Source organism: Marmota marmota, unplaced genomic scaffold, assembly GCF_001458135.2.
Source record: "Marmota marmota marmota unplaced genomic scaffold, marMar, whole genome shotgun sequence".
Classification (NCBI taxonomy): domain Eukaryota; kingdom Metazoa; phylum Chordata; class Mammalia; order Rodentia; family Sciuridae; genus Marmota; species Marmota marmota.
In genome coordinates this window covers 40,447,276-40,473,328 of record NW_026000093.1, presented here as the reverse complement: position 1 = coordinate 40,473,328, position 26,053 = coordinate 40,447,276, and the positions used below count along the sequence as shown (strand labels likewise).

Below are 26,053 nucleotides of genomic sequence, written 5' to 3'. Positions count from 1 at the left end.
GGATCACGAGGAAGTAGCAAAAAGGGTCTTTGTCACTTTGTTATTTTCTCCTTCTCTCTTTTTAGCTAATGTTTATCCAGAGCTAAGTAAGTGTCAAGCATTGTGCTGAGCATTTTTCATGCATTGCCACAATTAATATTTATACCAACCTCATGCACCAAGCTCATGGCTATCTTTTCTGAAGCTTTCCAACCCTCTAAAGCATGTTGATTAGTATTCGCAGCACACTGGGTGCTCAAGGCCAGTGGGTTAGTCTCTTCTCTGGTCTGCTGAGCTTTCCAGCTTCCCTCTGTTGAGGGATAATCTCAGAGGGTCAGTTGAGTTTGTTCTCAAACCTGTTTTTCAGGTGTGTTTGTTTTTGAAAGTATATAAATTCACTGAATATTGTGTAAAATGATGACATATGGATGAGAAAGAAAGAGGAATTGCTTTCATGAAAACTAAGTTGAATTTAGAATGTCTTGATAAGAAAAGTCACTAAACAATTTGCTCTTTAGTGTGGGAAGAAATTAAGAAGATCTAGAAGGATTGTGCACTTGCACTGTTTCACAGGTGTCTGTGTGTTCTTGTTCATCTTTAAAGGAAGTAGAACTGGGAATTGTAGATATACTGTGGGGGCACTCAATGGAAGAAGGATAACCAACCCTGCAATGACAATGAAAAGATTATTTCCTTTTTCTTTTTTTCCATTGGTGCTGGGGATTGAACCCAGAACCTCACATATGCTAAGTACAGACTCTACTGAGCTACACCCCCAGCCTCTAAAAGATTCTTACAAAAACAAACAAGCAAACAACAACAACAAAAGCCTTCACACTGTTTCAGAAGCTCGGTGAATGTTAATTTACTTGTTTTACATTATGTAAAAGGTTTAAGAGATGTATTTGTATCATTTTGAGGCTCTTCTTTGTAAACGGTATTTTGTTTACAAAACTAATTCCATGACTGAATTATTCAGGAAAGAGGGTCTGCAGCACTAGTATTGCGTTTTACAGATGGGGAAATGGAAGCTTAGAGAGGTTATGTAGCTTGTTTTCCTCTACCAGACAATTCCATGTTATCCCGTGGAATATTGCAAAACTAAGATTGGATATATATCCTTAAACGTCAGGATATTGCTTGGTCCTATATAATTTTTTAAAATCTTTTAAAATTGTAATCTATAAGATGCATGTTGATGTTTAAAAATATTTTTGATGATGATGAATCCAGAACATTATAATATTGTAATTAAAATACTCAGGCTTACCTCAGTAGGGAAAACAGGTTATAAACAGTATATATAATGTAAATGTAATTTTTGGAGAATTATGTGTATATATGCATTTAATGTTATGAAGAATTATATATTTTATTAATATTATATTCATATGTATATGTTAGATTTATCACCACGATTAACTACATGTGTTTTCACATAAAATAGACCAAAGGATTTATGCCCAGTGTTAATAATTGTTTCTATTTTTGAGTTGTGAGAGAAATTCTTTCTTGGGGGGCTATTTTTTATTTTTCAAAATTTTCTCTGTACACACAAAATACCTTTATAATCATTTGAAATTTTCTAAAAAGCCAAACACATGCTGTATATTTTTCCTTTCCCCTCAACTCTATACAAAAATGTGCTGTGCAGCCTATTGTTATAGTCATCTTAATACATTATTGTTATTTCCCCTTTGTCTGGACTTCTGGACAAACTGCTTTAAAAAACAGGCTTCTGTTGCAACCTCCTTTTCTGTGATACCTGACAATTGATCTCCAGTGTTTCTCTCCTGGGCCTACCAATGCCTTATAGAGCTGCATTCTGAAGAATTGAATGCAGTATGAGTTGATTTAACAGGGCTTCTGTCATCCCAGATCTCTATTATGTGTAAGATTATAAGAAATCTCCTGTCTTGTGACCTGGAATGGCCCAACTAGAATGAATAATTCACTATACATTCTTCTTCAGTCACCTATTTATCCCTCACCTTTTTAAAACAGAAATTTCCTAACAAATGAAAAAAAAATCATGGGTAAACAAGTTTCAGATGTCATTTCTTGTACACCTTCAGCAGATTCCTGAGCTATATAAATGTGCAAATGAAAGCTGTCTCTCCTTCTCCGCTTGGTTTTCTCTGTGCAATTCATTTTGTTATGTCTCCATCTTTTCTTTTTGATGTAACAATTGCCGATGTGAGGATGAATTGTAATATTACTTGTCTGGGATCTGAGTGAGGTGTGTCTGAGGAATGCAATGATTAGGGTGTGTGTGTCGGGGGGTGTTTCTATGGGGGAAAAAAAACATTAAAAAAGAATCAGCATCGGCAAAAAAAATTCTCAGCCAGTACAAGTATCTTTTAGTTAAAAACAAAGTCCTAAGTTACAGTTTTTCACAGGAACACGATAAATGATAATAATTCATTAAACTTTAACAATTTAATCAAGGAGTCAGTAATGGTGGGAGGCCTCTGTGTGAAGCATAGGAAAAAAATTCTTTCTGAGGTTTGATGCAATTTTCTTGCTTTTAATCTGGAGCTCAGAGTGTTTCCAATCATCCTGCTTCACAGTTGGGAGTTTTCCTTGGAGTTCTTGTAGATTGGAAGAGGAATGATAAAACAGCTGTTATCAGGCTGTGTGAGGATCTCTCTCTTACCTCACTACACTAAGACCGTGAGGTGCAGCTGTTGTTTAATAAGGAATTTAAGAGGTGGGTCAGCCTGCCCAGCCTGGGTGAACACAGGCTGTAATTGCTCCAGTGGGAGACATGTGGTACCCTAGAGGGTGCCACATGACTTCTCTGCCTGAGACCTCTGAGAGGCCAGAATAATGATGTCTGTATGTCTATAATGATGTGTGTTTGGGTATAAACAGGGAAGGTGGCAGGTGGCAGATTTGAGCATCACAAAATGTTTTAACTTTCTCTTCCAAACTTAAGACACTTATGGCTTAAGAATAGTTCTGAGAGGTCAGTCTTTGACTTTTCTTGAACAACTTAATTCTCACTGCTAAACCACCTGCCAATCAACATCGTGGAAGTAAATGGAAAGGATCTGAAGATGAACCAAATACCTTGTTCATTATAGAGTTTTCATGGGTGGAGAACAAGAGTGCCCTCAGATGATCTCTTAGGACAGCACTCAAGAACTTGTGCTTACAATAATCTGATGCACAGACACTTGATATTATTCTGCATTTAGCAGATGGCAAAGTCTTCCCAGTCAACTAGGGACAAAGCTGGATTCTTGCAATGAATTAATACTTGTTTAATTTTGGTGTAAAAAGAGCTCCGAGGAGAAGGATCACAGGAGATGAGGAAAGTCTCGTTTTCATAAAGTACCATCACGTTTGTCTGTCCTTTTAGTGATAAAAATGAAAAATACTTAATACAAAAAATTTAAAATCTGAAAAAAAAAGAGATATAAAGTGTTTCTGAATTATGATGTCATCATCTGCAGGAATTCTCATGAACAGTTTGGCATGTGTTTTTCCATTTGGCATGTGTTTCTCATGAATATGTAAACTACCCCTCTATGTATACATTTTTTTTGTAATAATGGAATAATCACATTCATGTTGTTTAATTATATGCTACTTTCACTTATACTCAGTGTATAAATTTATCATGAGTTATTTGGCTGTTTCTCTAAAGATGGACATACAATGTATTTCCACTATTTTGCTCTTGTTATCAATTCTATGATGAATACCTTTGCAATGTTTTTTAATATTTGCCAAATTTTGTTAAGAAATAGAATTTCTGGAAAAATTGATACTATAGCCAAACTGTCACCAAAGATATTAAATCTTTTTATGTTTCCACCAATAGTATATGGAAATGTGTTCTCTGAAGCCATTGTTAACATTAGGTTATGTGTGTCTTTAAAAAACATATTACTCTGTTAGATTAAAATATTAAAAATTTGTTATCCTGATTTGCATTTATTTTATTAATAATGAGATGGTACAACTTTTATATTTGTATACCATTTGAATTTTTTTCTGTTACTTGCTTCTTTGAAACTTTTGCTTATTTCTTCTATTGGAGCATTATATTTTCCTTATAGATTTTTAAGCTGTTTGTGTATTAAACTTATTAATTATTTTGTCATGAATTACCCCTCCCCACTTTTCAGTTGTCTATTTAAAATTTTATTAATATTTTGGGTCAAATAGAAACCTTAAAAATAATATATAGTTAAATCTATTCATTTCTTCCCTTCATGAGTTCTATATTTGGTATAATTTGAAGGCCATGATTGCATCAATTTACTTATATTTTCTTCCAATACTTTCATTGTTTACTTATTCCCATTGGAGTCCTTAAGTGAAGTGTTTCATGGTATACAGCATGAGTTAGGAGTTCCTTAACAATTCTCCACTATTACTTATTGAATTTTCTATTGTTTCATTATTGTTTTGAGGTGTTTCATCAGATTATAAATTCTGATATATACTGGTTCTATTACTGAATTTACTTTTCTTTGAATCCATCTGCTCTGTTACTAATATCATGCCTGATCAAAAACTTTAACAGAATATGTATTTAGAAGGAATATCCTTTTGTCTATTTAGCCATTGCACTATACCACATTTTTGTAAGAAGTTATTAACATGAGTTTAGGGGTTAAGATTGCACAGAATTCAATCCCATCACTTGCACAATATATAATCAGAGGCAAAATTTCTAGCTCTCTTTTAAATAACTCATGCATTGATTTCTTCCTGCATAAAAGGAAGAAAGTAGTACTTAGCTCTCTGAGTTGCTGTGACAAATGAAATAATGCAGGTAAAACTTTTAGTGCAGAACTTGGAATACAGCATGTTCCATAATAACTGTGAGTTTATACTAGAAATATGTTTTGGACATGTTGCGTCTCATGATTTGCTTAGAACTTCATTGGAAAGATTAAATATAGGAATAAAAGGGAAACTTATAAAGATTCACTGTAAGGTAAACGTTCACATTCCAACCTTCCCATCTAGGAGGAAGGAAGGAGGCTGACCCAAGCTGCTGTGGCAGGTACAGAGATGTTAGTACTGTGGCTACTGTTCAAATCAGACATTTCAGGGCTGTAGTGTTTTTATTTTTTTTTCCTGTTAGCTTTTCCTTATACTTGTTCTCAAATACAGTTGATTAGGGTATATCTTTCATCCCCTACATTATCACCTTTAGCCATTGGGCTTGGTGAGTTCCTAAGTCTGACATTTACACACCAGGTCTCATGATCACTGACTATGCCAACCCCTTATATGCTGACTTTTACTATGTTTAGTTCTCGTGGATGGATGGTTATTTCCTGACCTTCTTTCCAGACCAGATGGTGTGGATGTTTGAGTACAGCACCCAAAGAGCAATGACTTTCTTTTTTTCTTTTATGCATCTAAAAGAAATCATGTGCTCTCAGTCTGGTTCTATTTTCTTGGGGGTGACATAAGACAAGGGACTTATAGTTTTCACATTTAATGTTATCCATATCATAATAATAGGCTTTATTGTTCTAAACTCCTATATAAAGACACAACCACTCTTGAGCCATTACCTGTATATATTTTTATCACCCACTATTCATTATAATGTCTTTGTGTTCTGTCAGTGTTATCAGAGGCAACCAGTATTTATTAGGTATCCACAGGATGTGTGACATTGGGGTGGGTGCTGCCAAGGGCACTTATTTAGAATGAAGCATTTCAAGGGAGGACAGTGACTATTTTTCTCTACAGACCACCACTCTACCTTTCATTGTGGTTGAGGCCACCATGTTGGTCAAATGATTTATTTTGTCTCATTGATTCGGCTAGGATTTCCTGGGAATATGAGTGCATTTGTCATGTGTTTCTGATGGTCTCAGTGCAGTATCTTTGTGTGAATTTACAAATAAGAAAAGATAGTATCTCCCATGATTCTTCCACTTTAACATAGAGTGAGAAGCAAGAAATGCTAATACCTTGCACCAGTCGTTGGAAATCAGCAAAACTTTCTGAGGCAGGAAAAAGAAATAATGTGAATATGTCATGTGTGTGTTTATTTTAGTTGGCATAACAACTTTAAATTTCAATACACATGCTATTAAACAACATGACTCTTGTAAACATTTCTAGATGCATCTACTAAAACAAACTTAGTTTATCTTATTACATATGATATCCTGGAATTTGTGGGGAGGCCTTAATGTTCTTTCCTACGAGCAAATTCTCCCTTCTTGGCTTTCCCTTAGTGTGGATTCTGCACTCTCAATTTTCTCAGTCTTTGAATTCATTAATCACCTTAAATCTCACAGTGAAGGTGTAGCTATAATTTACAACCATTCTATTGGGTGGTAACCCTTGTGAGTCTAAGCATTTGTCCAGGTCAGCACATAGGTCTTTGATCCTATTCTTTCTTGAGTTACATGTCATTTCTTATACTCTGCTCAAAGTTTCTTAGCAGAATTGGAAACTTTCCAGTAGAAGGTTGCCATGACATATTCTTTAGCACTGAAAGAAATTTACATTGCATCAAATAGAGAAGCAGGCTAAGCCATTGAACAAGACATTTCAATGCAACAGAAGTCTTTTGGACTATTATGTATGCGTGATAGCCATTATCACCAATAGAAGTATTGATAAGAAATATCATGAAATGGCAATGCATGGAATTGCACCTTTTTATATACAGAATTTTATTAGTCTTTTGTTTGAATGCTGTTGTGTGGTTTTGTGTGTGTTCTTTTATTCATCATAGGTAAAGTAGATGCTGTTGCCTTTTTGGGGAGACATCATGGGTTATTGGAAAGAGCAAGCAATTAAGAACAAGACACATTTCAGGTAGTATTCCACCTCAGCTCCTCTAATTTACTCAGTAGTGAATGTAAGCAACTGGATTAGGGGTTGTATCATCTGGGTTCCAGTCAGGAGACAGCGACCATACCAGTCATATTAACAGAGAGAATTTAATATTAGGAATTGTTAACCTGGTTTGGAAGAAATGAAACAACAAAAAGCCAAACACCTAGATATCATAAAGATGATAATGCAGGAAGCAGCTACCACCCATTCATCTGGAGAAACAGAAGGAAGAAATTGGAAATATTAAAACTATGAAGAGTCAGGGCCCTGCAGAATTGGGAGCAGACCTCTAAGGAGGATGCACTGGCTGGCCAGGCCTGTGTTGCAGAGGGGTAGCACAATGATGCCAGTTCTGTGAGTGTTAGAAAAAGTGTATGCTTGAATCACTGATGCTACCGGAATAAAAACTTGCTATTGCAAGCTGGAACGGACTTTTGCAGTGAGGGCTGAGAAGTGTTGCTGAGATGATGCTGACAAGAACAAGAATTAAAACAGGATCCAATCCCTTTTCCTCCTCCGGCCTGCAGCCTCTCTCTCTCTAATGCCCCCTATTGGCAGAGCCTAACAGGGAGCCACAGGCAAAACAGAAATATGGTCTGCAGGATCCCATCCCCAATGTCATCTGAGCAGAGCAACAGAACTGAGAAAAAATAGCTAGGAACCAGTCTGATATTACCTACTTCATCAACTGGCTGTAATTTTAATCATCATCATCATTATTCAAATATATGTAAAGAATCTAGTATAGTGGCTCAAAGTAAGGGCTAAACTCATTAGTTCTTTTCAACTTTTGTTAGTTTGCAAACTCTTCTAACAGCCAGATGTGGTTGTTGAAGATAGTTACTTCCACTTTGCACTCTTTTCCCTCCATTTTGACCTCAACTCCTGATTTGTACTAGTCATATGTAGGGGTTAGTTGTGTTGGTTCTGGAATTCATTTATCATTAGCCATGAACTTTGGGCAAGTTAATTAAGTTTCTTAAACCTCAGTTAATATTGCATGTGATAACATGTATTCAGTTCTTAACTCAAATCCTAGCAAATATATGTTTAATAATGTTAGCTGTTCTTATCCTGTCACCACCATCATCACCACCCTCATCCTCACTAGCACTTAATAAGTATGGAGAACGAGCAACAAAATAGTCTCAACTTAAGATGCAACATTTGAGAAGCCAACCCTCTCCCAAATCACAAACGGTGACCTTGGCTCTCTGCAGTTTAATCTTTGTAATGAAAAGTAAACACAGTCCTTTCTCCTGTAGCCAGAGTCTTCATTTTTGGTTCTTCGACAGACTCTCATTTTCCTAATCTTCTAACTGATAGTCTGAAAGAAGGAAATATTGCCAATTTTGTTTTTCATTAGGGGATATTGAAATCTGAAGTTTCTCTGAGACTTTCCATGAGTCATGAATGTGCTTGTAAAAAGGCCTGGAAGGGATTCAAGAATCCATCATTCTCCTATCAGGGACTCTTGAATTCTGAAGCATTCCTGGCTCCCACTTGCTAAGGGATATGGAGACTGCTGTCACTAGAAATTCAGAATGAGTGTTCTGCATGGTAATGTGGTACATCATTGCTAGGTCCCGAGGCAAGCTGAGGACATCCCGGTTTTATGCATTATGCATGAGAGGGTGTAAGAAATAAAGGATCAATCATCTTCTCCCTCAGATAACATTGATCATTTGCTACACATTATTTGACTGGGCTCGGTGCAGATTTATTTTCTCCAATGAGAACGAGAAGCAGATTGCCTGTTTTCTTAATGAGCAATGGCATCAATCTAGCCAAATCTATCTAATGCATTGGATGGTGCTTTCTCTCTCTCTCTCTCCCTCTTCCCCCTCCCCCCCTCTCTCCCTCTCTCTCTTCTCATCTCTCTCTGTCATAGTTAGAAAGAACATGGACAGCTTCTGAAGAGTATGCCAGCTCCTGTGAGGGTGGTGACAGAGTGGGAAAATTGGGTCTAATTCAAGGTGATGAAAAGTCTCTTTCTTGGCTTTTTTTTAATTTTTAGTTTAAAGCAATGCTTCTTTCCATTTTTCCAGATGGTGTATTCTGAGGGACAGATCTGCAGAATAGGGCAAGCAAAAAGTCACTCAATAATGAAAAAAAAAAAAAAAAGGACAGTAGCATATGCATTGCATGACCAGGTAATGGTACTATACCTTGGAGCAGGCTGAAATGGCACTGCCCTGGATAAAACAGCAAATTCCAATCAGAGAATGTTATTAGGGGTGCTCCTTAGCTAGCACAAATGACCTTTAATAGCAAGAATCAACATGTGCCATCCAATGAGCAAATTGGAATTGAAATTATCTTCTGATGATAGAGTCCTTGTGGCAGCCAATAAACAATGACACATATTGGAAGGAATGGTGTGATCCAGGATTTGAGAGGAGAATGCAGTGTCTTACTAGGGCATGCTCCCTCCCTGATTGAGACAAGTGTTTGCTGAGGGAGGCTGGTATGTTGGGACATAAGCTGGTTGAAGTTGGGAAAATTGGGAGTTGGTGGAGCAAATTATCTAGGCAGGTTTTGACAGAATTGACTTCACTGTAGGTTCAGCTTTCAAGGAATCACTAAACCTAGGGGGAAATGGGGAATTGCAGGCCCTAGTCAAGGCAGAGAGTAGACCAAGAGGGACACCACCTGTGATGGTCAATATTATGTGTCAACTTGACTGACCTAAGGGATGCCCAGATAGCTGATATTACATTATTTCTGTGAGAATGTTTTGGATAAGATTAGCATTCAAATCTTTTTTGTAAGTAAAGATCTCCCTCACTAATATGAATAGGCATCTGTCAATCTGTTGGGGAGGGGTGGTTAGGATGAATAGAACAAAGAAGCAGGAAAGGTAAATTCTCTCTGCTTGAACTGGGACATCCATCTTCTGCCTTCCGGCATCATTGATCCTGGTTCTTGGGTCTTTGGACTTATACTGGGACTTACACTGTCAGTTTCCTTAGTTCTCAGGCCTTTAGACTTGGACTAAATTATAGCACCAGCTTTCCTAGTTCTCCAGCGTGAAGATGGCAGATTGTGGAACTTCTCAGCCTTCGTAATCATGTAAGCCAATTTCTATAACAAATTTTCTATCTATTGATCTACCTATTGATCTATCTATCTACCCTCTTTCTCTTTATTCATCTCTCTTATTGTTCTGTTTCTCTGAAGAACTCTAGCTAATACACCAACAGAGGAGGGAAATGTGCCAAAAGGTGGTTGGAACACAGGGGCAGGCAACATCCAGGGTGTCCTGTCAACAAATGGCAGTAGCTTGGGCCCAGGGAGGAAGAGCTGTGAGAACAAGGCTGGACACCCATCCAGGCAGAGGTGACAGTGTGGGATATAAGGTCTCCCAAGTCATAGACTTCCCATGAACACCCTGGTGTCTCAAAGTCACAAAGAAAGAAATGTTTAGACAAGGTTAGAAGCTCATTAATCAGGAATCACAATACAATGATGTAAATTGTGAAACATAAGCCTGGGATTATTCATTTTGTAGAAAAATCTATTCATTTTGTAGAAGTATGGGAGAATTTTCACCAACCTAAAAATTAAGAACAAAGAAGCCCGGAAGGGACGTTGTCATGGACAATCATGCCACCACTACAGGCTTGCTCCCAGCCTGAAGGCACCGGAGCTACATATCAGGAACAGGGCTGAGGGAGGCCTGGTTACAGGAGCAAGCTTTCAGTGGTGGTGGTGGGGTGGGGGAAGGTATGGCTGGGAGAGTTCAGAGCTCAGCTACAATGATAGCTCACTGTGTGCCAGACACTGTGTGAAGACCATGAGGATTTTTACAAATGGGACTCCATTATTTTAGCTTGCTTGCTTGCTTCCTCCCTCCCCTCCCCTCTCCACCTGCCCCCCCTTCTACAAATGAAACTGTAACACAGAGAAGAAAACCAGCTTTCCAAGGTCACACCACTGGCAGGTAGAGAGCTGATCCATGAGAGAATCTGGTCTCCTCAGCACTGTGCAGCTCACCTGATCGGAGATGTCTCATCTCAGATGTCTCATCTGAGTCAGACCCTGCTGGGGGGTTGGGGTGGGGAGGGGGCTGCTCTGCACCAAATCATTGCCTTCCGCATTCTAGACACTCTTGTTTATTGATTCATCCTGAGATCAACTTACTGTTTAGGGAGTTCAACCACAGTGCTGTGTTGATGTTATTAACTTGTAATTGGCTCCTAAACTGTCTTTTTATTTTGTACCCAAATGTAGATCTTTATATTGTAGATTTTACTTAAAGTCATCTTACTGTCTTTAGCCTATTGCTCTAGCCTGTCAAGATCTCTTTAAATCCTTACGAACAGCAAATTCTTCTTTTTTTTTTATTTTCTTTTTTAAATTCAATACAACATGAAACAAAAACCACAACTCTTCTAAAAGCCCTCCTGTTCCCAAAAGCTCTGACACATTCAGCAAAGATCTATTCCTCCGTGTCTGTCTGTGCAGTGTTTATTTTCTGCTTTGCCGATTCGTGGAGTATAACTGTACCCAAATGTGCCTTTAGACAGCAAACTCTTCGGGGCAAGGGCTCTGCTCTTTGTTTTGGCACATGCTACCTATTATAGAGCTCAGTGTACACCTGGGGCTCTAGATAAATATAACAATCCAGGAGTATTTCTCACTTGGAAAGCTGCATGGGCTCTTACAGGCAGCCTGTTAGCTTTCTTTAAAGAACATCCAAGTGACCGATTTCACCTTGACATTGAAGGTGCCCATCTCTCTGCACCTGTTCCACCTGCTACCCGGCTGGTTCTGCTTCTTTATTGTTTGTGGCTTCTGTGCTGCCCCTAGGAGCCATTCCCGGGAAGGAGCACTTGGGCTTGCAGATGATGCTTGCCTTTATGAATGCTTTGATTCTGACCCCAGTCACACACCCTCCTCTTTTCCACGCCTCAACATAAAACCCTCCCTTCCCTGCCCCACTTTTGTGCTGAAGTGTGGATCCCACATGACTTCCAGAGGACGAAAGCCAGAGCAAGAAGAGGTAAAGAGGTGGGAGGGGATAGATACTTGATTTTTGGCAGTAAAACAACTAACCAAAGCCTGACTTTCACAGATTGTAGTAAAAAAGACTTTGATTTTGGTTTATTTCAGTTTCTTCATCATAGAAGAGGGTAGGGGGGAGGGGATTGCATCTTTTGTGGGCTTTGAGAAGAATAATTTAAATATGGCTAACATATATGTAATTGTCTGCAAAATATACAAAGAAAGGAATGCCAGGTGACATGAATGATTTGAAAGCAAAGTTGTCTGCTTTGATTATAGCCAGATAAAATCACTGTCTTTCTCTCAAAGGGCACTTTTACCGACAATGAAAGTGGGTCTTGAGGGGTCAGTTGAGAGATGTCTTATGCCCATGCATCAACTCTATTTTCTCTCAGATTTTGAGCAAATAATTTAATCCACCAACCTCTGCCCCAGGCTGCTGTCACATAAGGAGTGGTTGTTTTTAAACAGGTTTCAAGGTCTTAGATTACCGAACTTAATCTCATGCCTTTCTGACCCTTTTGGCAAGCCAAATCCACGCTTAATTTCTCTATCAAATGGTCCTTTTCAACAGGCCTTTTATCACGAATCCATCTCATTTACTCACCTCTAAAGTAGTCAGGCAATAAACTATGGAAGAAAACTCCTATGCTATCCTTTAGGGTCTGACATACCTCTATAACTTTTATTACATTCTTGCTCCAGAAAGTTATTTTATTTCTGATTTCAAAATTCTGCCACAGAGTCTTTAGCTTGTTTTCAAATTAAACCAGTCCTGTGAACTAATTTCTTGGTCAAGATCTATAAGATGGACATAGTCCAGCTCAGTTTAACGAGTTCATATCTGACTGTTGACTATTTTCCCACCCAAAGTTTCTTCTGATCTAAATTTGTAATTATGCTGAGGGGAGGGGAAATTACTTTTATGATGTTGGAGGAAAAGAGAAGCCACATCCGCTTTCTCTTCTGCTGATGTTCTTGTAGTCTGTCCTCCTACCCTGGATGACTCATGGAAGAATCACTCGACGAGGCAACCACCCCTCTTCTTGCACTACCAGTGTCTACCCTCTCCTTCTCTCTTTGGGGATTCCTCCCCAGGCAGGCTCTTAGGATTTCTCATTGACTCATCCTTGCTGTGGGTCCATGGGATCCTTGCAGGTCTCTATGCCTGGCTCGTGGCTGATGATGGTGGTCAGAGCCATGTGTCATGTCTTTATGTCTATACCACCCATAGTCCCACTCTGGTTTCCCTCAAATCTCACAGGGCTGGATATGTTTGCAGACTGCTACTCTCCAACTCCATCTGAAAACTATATCAGCAGTCTTTTTTCTCCTTCTGCTCCTCTATCTTCTTCTGTTAGACTTTGCACAACATCACAGGAAATTCTCTGATGCCCCTTCCTCAAGTCCCTAGTAGGGCCAGAAGTGGAAAGGAGTAAAAAACTCCTCCACTGCTCATTTCTAAAAAAATATTTTTATTTTAGTTGGATTTCTATGAATCACCTCACATGCTCAAACCTGTCAGAATGGCAGCAGAAGTAAGGGATGGTGTGAGATAGAGACCCGCTTCCCTTACTTTAAAACTATGCATTCTGCTACTGAGTCTTTAGCTTGTTTTCAAATTAAAGAAGAAATCGATTTCTTCTTTCTCATATCTGGGGCCTTTTACCTCAAAGTCAAGACAGACATTTCTTCTTCCTGTTTCTTTAAATATATGATTCTATTGCTTTGTTCTAGAAAACCTGAAAGCAAGATGATACTCTTTCTCTAATGCCAGGTCAAACCATTCTGAGTCTAGGGTGAGACATGTATGAGGTGTTAGCATGGAGATCTTTGGGTCAAGACCACATGGCACACAGGGACATGGTTTATCTCACTTATATATTATCAGTGGAAAATATAGTATTCCAAGATGGCTTTCTCTACTATGCAGAATAAGCTTGTCCTCTTTTCCCTGTGTCAGTTGGTGTGTGGTAAAGGAATTAAATTTAATCCCCCTTTTCATGACAATCCACCCAGCCCCTCCACAGCCATTCTCTAGATGGTAGGCAAAGGAATCTAGAATGTAAAACTGGCCGAGCCAAGTCACCCTTCCACTGAAAACTCTTCAAATCTTCCCGCTGTTCTCAAAATATATAAAAATCTCTTCTCTCTGGCATCAAGGTCTCATGTGGTCTGGCCTCTACTAGTTTCACTCAGCAACCTCTTACTGCAGCTTTCTCTTCTCTTCCACCCTGTTTTTTTTTTTTTTTTTCTCGCTCTCTCCTACTTGATCCTTCTAAGCACATGGCCCTTGTAAATGGTGTTTCATTTGCTCAAAGCACTTCTTTCCCTTTCAGACTTGTTGCAGTCTCAGTCCTGTGTGATGTCTGATGCCTGAGTTTCATACTGAATTTTGAGCTCAGTGTGCCAGTTCTGCTGATGATAACTGTACCACCAGGACCCACTGAGTGCCTGACACATGGCAGACTAGGATTCAGAGAATGACTGCATGAGTGAATGAACGAATCCAGGAAAAGGTGCCATTCAACCTGAATCCTGATGGATGAAATAGGAGTTCATCATAGGGTTCAGAAGAAGGCAACAATACAAATAACTTGGATAAAGGACTGGGGTAAATTGGTACATCCTAAAACTAAGTGAGGATGCTGGGAGGAACATGGTTTTTCTCAGGAGGCTAGGAATGAGGCTGGGCATGTTTTCTGGGACAGACTGTGAAAGGCTTTGTATTTCTTGTTGGTAAATTGAGACTTTTCCCCAAAGGAATGGACCCACTAAATGTTTTGGAGCAAGAGACTAACATACTATGATAAGAATTCAGCTTGTGTGACACTGTGAGAAAGGAGTGGAACACAGGGAGCCCAGTGAGGAAGGTGGTGCTGAAGTGTAGGGAAGAGATGATAGAGTTTATACCCAAGGAGGTAGCTGTGAGGATGTAGAAGAAATTAGGGAATTCACAAGGCTTGGCCATTAACCAGGGAATGTTAATTGAGGGAGGAAGCACAAAGAAATAACAGCTGCACTCTGAGGACAACTTGTGTAAGAGATGTCCAATAATCTACAAGGTCCTTCGATTTAACACCAGAATGGGAAACACAGTTAACTGTGGGAGAGAGAAGGGGGAAGGGAGGGAGAAAGGGGATGAGAGAAGGAGAAGGACTGAGAATGGGCACACAAGACAATAGTTTGTGGGAAGGAAAACATGGAAATTCTAAAGTACAACTCGACAATGGAGGTGGCTACATGCTTCCTCTGCTGTTTGAGACCCAGTAGTAACTCTTGCCCACCTAGAACATCCTCACCCAGCGATTTCTGGATATAGTGCCTGCCTCCACGTGTCTCTTTGAGAGTCTGGCTTTGGTAGTGGGGAGTTGCTCTGACTGCTGGTAGCATGAAGAGACTACTTGGTGTCCTCAATGATGCTTCCTGAATATTCTCTTTGCTTTGATAATTTGAAATGAAATCATATTATTCTTGGGATTTTGGGGGGAAATCACTTGGAGTAGTTTAGTTACTCATTGGATGGCTGACTTGTGACTAACATCTAGAGGGAAAAAAGCAGAAGGAGAAATACATGGCACATAATCTTGACTCAGAATTTAATCTAATCCAGGGATTTTGGAAAGGGAAAGGCTCTGCCAGTTAGAACTGAAACTGGTGTGAAAGGCATGCAGGTATGAAATGTACCTTTGGAAATGTGTAATGGGATCCTGCTATGCTCTACATATGAAGTATACTCCAAACACTTGTGTATTGAAGACTTGGGTCCCAATATAGCCATGTTTAGAGGTGGGGAACTTGGGAAATTATTGGATCATGAGGCCTCTGACCTCATCAGTGGGTTAATACATTGACTGCTGAATGGACAACCAGGAGGCAGTGGAAATATAGAAGACAGGACCTAGTTGAAGGAAGTAGGTCCCTGGGATTGTGCTCTGCAAGGTTATTTTCTGCTTCCCCAATCCCTGCTTCCTGGCTGCCATGAACTGAGAAGCTTTCCTCGGCCATGTCCTTTAGCCATGTCCTTTAACTGCACCTCTAGCCCAAAGCAATGAAGCTGGCTGACCATGGACTGACACGTCTTTAATCTGTGAGCCAAAGTAAACCTTTCCTCTTTTAAGTTGTTTGTGTCAGGAATTTTGGTTACAGAGATGAAAAGCTGACCAATGCAGATTCCAAAGAGTGAGATCATAGGCTGACCACACGGGGACCAAGTCTTTTAAACTCATGAAGGACTGAGCCATGATTTCACTTTATTCATTTCTCAGGTCTCAACCTTGTTTTGACTCTCAAAGTTACATTGTTACTCAAAAGTGGAAATTATCAAAGTTTAAGAATATGATGGAGGACTATAATCAGAGGACTCGTGAAGAAAAAAATTTCAAAACTGAAAAAATTGTCTTTAAAGTCTTTGTTTTATATCCAAACATTATATAATAAGCAAATCTCAGTTTTAAGTTAAATAAAATAATTATAGTGCATGTATGTGTATATATATTTCATAGATATACATATATTTAATTTTTTAAATAATTTCAATGGCGTTTTGATCAACCAACGGATGTCTGGTTCCAGTTATATGTTTTTATAGGGCAGTATCAAATTGAAAACTGCATATTTAACCTTTGTAATCAAACTTGTGTGGGACAGGGATGTGGGAGCCCAGTTGACCGAGGCAATAGTAGACTGTGCTCTTCCTTATCAAGTTCATTTTAGAGCTCTGCTCATTGATTGAGATTGAGTGGAATGGTTTAAATAATGGTTACATAATTTAAACTATTTTTTCTCTTGTGCTCATGCGTACTCTTATTCTCTGTCTTTTGCTCAGATTTTAGAGTCAAATTTGCATTAATTAAGTGCACATTTACACTTTATTGTTATCTCCTCTTCACAGATGATGAAATTGAATCTTTGAACATTTGAGAAACTTGACAGCTTCTCCAAGCTTTCACATCTGAGCTTTTGAAAGAAAGCCCTGGGGAATGTTTAGGCTTGAGACTGAGGCTGGGAGGGTTTTTTCTGCCTTTGTTTTTCATCCATTACAACCCAACTATTTGCTCAAACTTGAAGTATAGTAATCATTCTTGATTTCCCCCTTTTCACCCTCCATGTAGTAAATATTTAAAATCTATTCATTTCCTTAGTCTAAGTTTCCAATCATCTTTCACATGGATATTAAATGTAAGAATATGATAATAGCAAATGTATGCATGTATATAAAGCATTTACCACATGCCCAGTACTGTACTTAGAATTTAGAACCTTATCTATATTAACTATAGGTAATATATTTAATTCTCACAGTTACCTCTTGAGTTTCTCACTTTAAAACAGAGTTATACTTGGAATAGAAGCAATAGATGATGAATAGCATCCTATTTGATTCTCCTACTTTATTTTCATCTTTTCCAGTTCTCCACAATGTAGTGTTCTTCACCCCCACCACACACACCCCTTACTATATTTTTCAAAGAGAATTAAAATCTTTTCCTCTCTTCCTGGTATTTCACTTTCAAGTTGGAAGCATATAACCTGTTCCCCTTTCCCGTGGGATCTTAACTATATTAGAAGAGTAACTGATGAAAAACAGATGGTAGAAGTTGGATACTAAGGCCCTCTTTGCACCAGTACCTTCTTGGTGCTTTTGACAGACTATGTCCCACATTTGATTGCAGCAATATCTCCTATCCCACATGCTCCTCTTTCAATATTGTGTTCTGAGTGGAAGGGTCCATATTTCTTTCTCTTGAATCTGAGTGGGGTCATACTTATGGTCACTATATTATAGGATTTCTGAGGCTAGGTCATTAAATCTATCTTTTCCATAGATCATGGGAATACTTGCTCTGGATCCTTAAGCAATCAAAATGACCTGAGGCCAATGTGCTGCGTGGAAACTGACCTAGCCTTGGTGAAGAGGCCACATGGAGAAGCCTTGAGACTGCATGAATCCAAAGATGCCCAGCTACCTCTGTTTCAGCCAACCTGTGACTATAAACTCAGGAGTGACCTTGAGGTGATACAAGCATCTAAGGACTTTCAAAATAATGATCCAGAGAGACTATGAGATATAATAAAATAATTACTGGTGTTTTAAGCCACTAATACTTGGGCTGATTTGTCACACAGCAATATATAACCATGTTTAGATCACTTAGGAACTGTTGCCATATGCACTGGGAGAACATCCTCAGTGTTTTTATCCCTGGTTTGTGCTGGGAAAGGGGCATCCTCACCCTCCCAGACTTCTGAGCTTGTGGAATCTGCTGCCTATTGTTGGACTATGACCTTGAGCCCGCCATTCCTGTTTTGTGCACTTGAACTATGTTTCTTATTGAGCTGTCAGCATGTTGGAGTGTCACAGGTGGCAAAACACACATTTGTCAGTTTATGGCGACTGTCTCCTGCCCTATAAGGTGGTGACTGTCTCCTGCCCTATAAGGTGGCTTAGTGGAGAGCTAGCTCATTAGGAGGAGACAAGGTCACTAGGTATAGCTATACCAAGACTAGAAGCTCCCTTGTCAGGTTGTCCCCACATGTTCTCTACTTTCTCCTTCCATTTCTTGATAAATATTTCTGGAAGTATGGAGATACAGATCTCACTTCTGCAGCATATTCTATGAAATATCCACTGTACAGAGCCAACCATACTGTCTGTAAGAGTGCAAGGAATTCTAGGCTTCCTGTTGCTTCTCTACTTCCAAATTTTTCTCAACAAACCTCACTTGAGGCTTATAGTATCTGCTATTTGAGATGTCTTATGGTGTTATGTCTGTGCTTCTTACAATGCCAAGGTATGGTCCTGCTGCATATTCTGAAATTTAACCAGCCTAAGCTGGACTAATAGTGACTGAATAGTGGTCTCCTTCAACGTTAGTTATAAGAATATTTCATCAAAGATATCTTCCTGAATTCCTAGCTCTGTGTCTAGTATTTCATTGATAGAGATTTATCCAGTCAATATTTTTAAAAAATATTTATTTTTTAGTTTTAGTTGGACACCATACCTTTATTTCACCTATTTATTTTTATGTGGTGCTGAGGATTGAACCCAGGGTCTTGCACATGTGAGGCAAGTGCTCTACTGTTGAGCCACAGCCCCAGCCCCTCCAGTCAATATTTTTTAGAGCCCACTATATGTTAGACTCTATACTGGGTACTGGGGATATAAAGTTGAATAAAATAGTCTCTGTTTTTCAAGGATCCTAGACTTTAGAAGGGAGATAGACAGGAATCTGGCAACTGCAATTCAGGATAAGTACCAGGGTAGGAGTATGCATAGAATATCATGAGAAGGAGACAGGCCTGGGGTGGGCTGGGGAATCTAGGAATGTGTCAGCAAAGGAAAGGTGTTATGACTGAGATCTGAAGATTAAGATGGAGTTTGCCAAGTGCAAGGTGAGAGAGGTGCTGTCTCATTCTAGTCATTGAGAAACCATTCTCTGCTGCTGCTAGAAATTATGGGAGTGGGTTTTATTGGTTGAGTAGAGAGTGGATTTTCAAGATGGGGCTGAAGAGGCTGGAGTAAGAAAAGCCTTGAAACTATGCAGGGAACTGGGATCTGCTTCAAGGGCAAGAAGGAGCTACTAATTATTTTAGAGGAGGGGAGAGATAGGATCCATCTTAGGAATTTCATCCTGACTATAGTATAGAGAAGAATGGATCCAAGGGGACTACTAAGTTCATCCAGATGAGAGATGCTGGTGGTCTTCATGAGGACAGTGGCATGGGGATGAAAAAGGTCGATAACATGTAACATATTTTTCAGTGTGAGTCTAGAATATATTTTTGTACTCTCATCCTCCATTATTCCCAGTCACCCCCACTTGAACACTATGCTCCACCTTGCTGGTCTTTAGTAATGTTAGCTCTTCAGTAGCGTCGGCCATCTTGGTTTTCTTTTTCTTCTTTTATTGTCTTCTGTATTTGGTCCACTCTAGTCTTCTTTCAAGACCCATCTTCTCTCTATCTCTCCTGATTTTCTCAGGGAATATTACTGTTCTTTCCTTAATACATCGATTGATCTTTACCCTCTCTTCCACTATTGTCCAGGCCTGGGCTTCTGTTGTAACTCTAGATCCATTCTCTCTTCCCTCCCACTTTGCTTGCCTGAATGAATCAGATCAACCCAAAAAGGGTATCAGTGGATTCTTGTGAAGCTCTGGCTTCTGGTTGGGTTTGGCCATTGTCAGGATAATGGAGGGACTAATGAAAGTAATTTGGGGGAGCTTATTCCTCTATCCTGTGGGGTTCCTGGAATTGTTCCTACAACAAAGGTTACATTAATAGATGTGCTGGTATTTGTAAATGATCCTCTTAGGGGTTGGGGAAGTTCTGATTTGTAGTGTTTGCCAATTTCTGAGGTGTAAGTCTTTTATCATAACCAATTTTAAGCTGTCAGTATGATGTCACCCAAAGTGGAGCGTGGAGGAGATGCACAGTGTGCTCTCTCAAGCTGGCCTGAGGCAGCCCCAGCACAACACTCTTCCATTCTTTCCTTCTAGAAGCTTGTACTGTTTCTTACCCTAGCTCTTCTGGTCTGTCTGTGCCACACTGTTTTCAGCTCTAGGACACTGCAGTGTTTCCTGTGGTTTTCCTCAATACTTACACCTTTGTAAATAGTCCTTTTATTAGATCCTTCTCAAATTATCCAATTTGAGGTACCATATGTTTCCTGGTGAGATACTAATTGTTTCACCAAGCCATACTATGAGGAAATTAGTCATTTAGAAATCTTTTCTCCTGTTGTATTTGTAAATATCTAGAGTTCAGGGATTATGACTTATTAATTTATGTATTTCCAACACGTAGTCAATGGAGGGTGTGGGAAGAGAAAGAAGAAGGAACTCACTTTGATTGAATATCTATTATATACCAGATATTGTATCAGATACCTTTGAAATGTTCTTTTTTATTCTAACAAATAAAATTAATTCTAGGTACTGTGATTTCCATTTTACTGACAAAGAAACTGAGGCTCAAAGTGGTGGAGGAACTTTTCTAAGGTTGTTCAGTTATGAAGTGACTGAATTGGAAATGTGTGTCTGGCTGTAAAAAACACCCTTCTCTTTTGCACTGTAGCCTCAATTTAGTTTTAGTGAATGAATGGAGGTTTTAGTCAACAGTGAAGATGGATTGCCACTGAGCTGCCTGGTAGGGGAGAAGGAAGTTGGCTTTCTTCTGTCCCCTGGAGTGAAGTTTTTAGTAATCTAGTGGTTTATAAAATGTAAACTGTCCCTGGATAAGCATCCCATTAAAAGGATATTTTGGATAATATTAGGCAATTCATATATTCATCATATATCTGATAGATGTTTTTATTGGTAATTTGACATATTCATACCTTACAATACGTCTAACTTCCTTAAGGATTAAAAACAGCTTAATTCTCTGAGATGAGGAAAACTATATCCCTATGATGACATTAAATAATGAGGAAGACCAATTACAGGAAAAATTTTGTAAAAGAAAACATTTTGACCATCCTTACATTTCAAATTTCATGTTTGAACTTTTCCATTTAGAAGGTACTGGTGACTCTGGTCAAAACTTGGAAGGATCTGTGGGAGTTACCTTAAAGAAACATCTATAATATATTTCTGCTCCATTAAAGAGCTGTAAAGCAACTAATATTTTGTTATGATAATCATAAATATTTGCTGGAAAAACTGATTCCTTTCATTTGGTGATTTTGGTGTCACAAAATGAAGCACAACAGGTTGAATGCACCTATTAGGAACTTGAGTTAGAAGACTGGAGTCTCATTCTGGCTTTGTCCCTCTAGTTTTATAACCATAGGTAAGTCCATTAAATTTTCAGGGCATCTGCCTTTTTACAGATGAAATGTGCAGTTGTATTAGATGCAGACTGATTTACTTTCCTACTTTAACAAGATTTTGAAATGCTTAAGAATATTTCTTTCTTTTAAGTAATGCCACTAGAATTCTTCTATATATATATATATTTTTTTTATCATAAATGCCCCTGAAAGGCCCATGTGTTAAAGCCTTGGTCCCCAGTTTTGAGGCAGTAGAGCTTCAGAGGAGGGACCTAGTAGGAGCCCTTTAGGTCACTAGGGTTGTGCCCTTGATGGGGATGGTGGGACCCTGACCTCCTCTCTCCTTCTCTCTTTCTCTCTCTCTCTCTTTCTGTCTCATTTCCTGACTCTGAGGTGAGTGATTTTGTTCTGACACTCATTCCCCACAGGATGTGCCACCACAATGTGTCACCACAGTCCCAAAACAATGGGCCAGTCACTTACGGGCTGAAACTTCCAAAATTGTGAGCCAAAATAAAACTTTTCTTTTTATAAGTCATGTCAGCATTTGTTATAGCGATAGAAATCTGATACACATTTTTTAGCTATTTTCTGCTTTAATTCCAATTTTGTTATTTTCATCAATAGTAATACTTTTTATTTATTATATTTCTTTTTATTATCTATCATCTACTTACTATGTATATATTTGTAACTACTAAAGAGAAAGTCTGCCCAATGAAATAATCACTATATTATATTGCTTAGCTTTCTTTTCCTTAAGAGGTTTTGTATACAGGTGAGTGCATACATATGTAAATAAACATATATTTGTATCTTTATATTCACATATAAATGTCTGTGTTTGTGTATGTGTGTGCATGTGTGTGCAGTGGTGTTCCGGTAAGCATTTATCAGAAAACTGTCCTAAAAAAAAATCTCGGACTTTTAGTATTTGCCAATTTCTGTGGTGTAACTACTGTCATCATGACCAATTTCAGTCTACTCTCATTAAGTCAATGAACATGGAGCTGAGAGAAGATGCATAAAATTGGCTCTTGCAAGCCTGTACAAGTTCGTTCCAGCATGCCACTGAACACAAGCAGCCTGCTGGGTGTTAATTTCTCTCTTCCATGCTAAAACACCTATTTTAATATTTATTTTGGAAACTGAATACTGTTTGTAATCATAAGAACACAAAACATGTGCTTTCTAGTTTATTTTAATTATGGCCTTTACTTTGACTTATAATTAGTAACTCTCTCACTCATACCAAATACACAATACGTAAGATATATGTGTATAGAGAGGTATCTAAATTCTATTAATTTTTTTGATGGTGTCTATGCCTTATGTAATTATATATCAGTAGATGATACTAAAATGTTTTGCAAATTTGACCTTTAATAAGTCACCTGCCCTTTCAAATTTAAAGTGAGGAGGGTTTACTCAAATATCTATATTTCTTAAGAGTTCTAAACTTTTAAGCCCTTCTTCATGAGTGCATCTGTATTTGTACTCAATATTTTCATTGACTAGTTATTTATCAAAGGAGTTAGAGCTGGAAAAATCCCCAAACTATTAGATCATCAAGTTTGGAAATGATATAAATTTGATAAACTCAGAAACCCAAAAATCTGCACATAGTAATTTGGTATTTAGTCAATCACAGAAAGGCTACAATGCGTTAACTGTTGACTGAATGATGAGCATCAAACATAGAGTGTAATTAACACAGACAGAAGCTTACTGCCAACAACAGTTTGAAACAATTTTCGTTCTCTATTTCCTGCCAACTTTGATATATAAAGAACCCTTCATTGCATGATTGAGAAAATTTGTTTTTGCTGGGGGAATTCAGCTTGTCCCCCTTGAGCTTTCAGAATAGTGGCTCTCATAGGGTAGAAACTTAATGGTTATTTGTTGGACTGAACCAGAGTTGTATTTTTTAAAATTGGTCCTCAGACACCACAGTTCTTATAAGTAAATTCTCATTGAATTTCATGAACGGGTGGTGATATGTTCTCTGTACCCTAATGTAGAAAGTGAGCCAGTAAGCTTTTTCCAAGGGAAAAAAGACAATGATGAGCACCCAACTTATTCAATCAAAGCAAAACTTTTACAAAAATTGTCATTGAGAATTTGAAGCATGTGTGTACAGTGGTGTTCTGGTAAGCGTTTATTAGAAGCATGTGCTGATCCAATAATTGATTTGTGTTGATCAAATGTGCAAGAAGGAATACCAGCTCTAAATTGTCCATTAAGTTTATCTACTACCCCTGGAACCATGTTTGCCCTGAGACCTCACTGAGCCCCGGGCAAACAGCTTGAATTTTTAGCTAACAGTCAGGAGGGACTTGATTTGGAAAAGAATGTGTGCCTGAATAATCTTTAAGAAGACGTTTGTATAAATGTCAAACATTAAAAAATATGTATCATTTACCTATGTTAATATATAAAATTGTCAGAACACAACTATTATCAGTAGCCTTCGATTTTCTTTAGGCTAAAATTTAAAGTGAGCTGCCCCTGTGAATCTCTCTAACCTCACCTCTTGCCGCTTCCTTTCTTCTCCCCGCAGATCAGTCACAGCGAGTTACTTGCAGTTCCCTCAAGCTCTCTTGCATCCTACACCCATATATCGCATGAGCGGCTCTACGGCTTGATATAAGCCTCTTCCCACTCCAGATTTCACTACTTTAACTCATTCTTCAAATATCTCTTCCTCAGGGTGTCATGCTAGTCTGCATTAAGTGCCCATCTTGTGAGGTGCATTGCATCAGTAATACATATATCAGTGTCTTTATTGCCTGTAGACTATACATTTTGTGAGGGAGAAATTGATTCTTACATCTTTGACAGTATTTGGCAAAGGATAGGTAATCCATTATTTTAGTACTTCAATATACAAATAACTAAAATTAATGACAAAATGATTTTTTAGTGGAGTATTCATATATTCCACCTTGACCCACTTTTTGTTAATGAAGATCTTTTGTTGCGATAGAAATACAACTCAAATTCTCTTTGGGAAACATAAGCATATATCAGTTAAAATGACAAATTCTAAGGAGGGGTGCAAACTATGGGTATATTGGATTTGGGTGTCAGAAGACATGATTGGAAATCTGTCTCTCTCCAATATCTCTTTCTTTTCCCCACTGGGGTGTTTTAACTCAGCAAAGGCTCTCCTTGTAATGAGAAAAGAAGGTCACGGTAACTCGAGGCTTATCTAGTCCAACACAGCTCACAAGTATACCAATCCATCCCAGATCACTACACTTGGCTCTACTTGGGTTCTACCCTGAGCCTTGGACCTATAACTGTATCCAGGGTGATGGGACATTCTGTTTGGTCAGTTTAGATCAAATGCAAGCACTTGTGAAAAGTAGGATTCCTTAATTGAAAACTTCCCCAGGGGTAGTTTGCTAATGAAAATGATGTTGGAAGTCAAACATAGCAAAGGTTTCTGTATACTGTTAGTGGTTTTATGATGTGATTAACCAATATGTGTTTTTAAAAGGTGTCCAGGCCAGTTGAACAATTTATGCATCTTTTTCAGACACACCAAGATCGGCATAAAAGAAATATTTTATGCTCAATTTTCAGGTACTTAGATGCTGAACTTAGGTGTATAATTCTATGCCTGTACCTTATTTATTGTTTTTGAAAAAAAAACTTTTTAATTTGAGAATAGTTTAGGTTTATAGACAAATTGCTCAGATAGCCAAGAGAATTCTTACGCCACCCATTTGTCCCTGTTGTTAATCTTATATTATCATGCTACATTTGTCACAACAAAGGAATCAAGATTGGTGCAGTACTAATTAACCAGTCTCCACAGTTTATTTGGATTTCACTAATTTTCCTCTAATGTTCTTCTTCTGTTCTAGGAGCCCATTCAAATTACCACATTATATTTAGTTGTCTTCTTTGCCTCCTTCTGTCTGATAGTTTCTCAGGCTTTCCTTCATTTAGGAAACAACCTTGACAATTTTGAGAAATGCTGGCCAAATATTTTGTAATATGTTTCTCAACTGGAGTTTGTATGATGTTTTTTTCTCATGATGAGACCAGGGTTGTTAGTTTGAGGAAGAAGACCACAAATGTAAAGTACCCTCCTCATCATGTCATATCAAGGGTGCATACCAACAACATGACTTATCACTGTTGATTGTGCCTCAATCACCAGGAAGAGGTAGTGTTGGCTAAGTTTCTCCATTCTCAAGTTATTTTCCCATGTTCTTCTCTTGCTCTGCTCTTTGGAAACAAGTTACTAAACACAGCTTACACAAAAAAGTGTGGAGCTGACCTTCACCTCCCAGAGGGGCAGAGTATCTACAGAAATACTTGGAACTTTCCAGTGTGGGACATTTCTCTCTTCCCCATTTATTTATTTGTTCACTCATGTGCTTATGTCAGTATGGACCCATGGGTATTGACTTCATACTGTGGGTTGTAATTTAGTACTGCAATACTTAT

The 26,053-nt window shown here is 38.5% G+C and overlaps 1 long non-coding RNA gene across 1 annotated transcript in view; it reads left to right on the top strand.

The window, feature by feature from the left end:
• Nucleotides 1-16,683: 16,683 nt before the first annotated feature.
• Nucleotides 16,684-26,053, top strand: part of LOC125610511 — a 33,144-nt gene continuing 23,774 nt past the window's right edge. The window contains exon 1 of the long non-coding RNA XR_007340502.1: nucleotides 16,684-17,830. This is a non-coding gene — a long non-coding RNA (uncharacterized LOC125610511). The remainder of the gene's footprint in view (nucleotides 17,831-26,053) is intronic.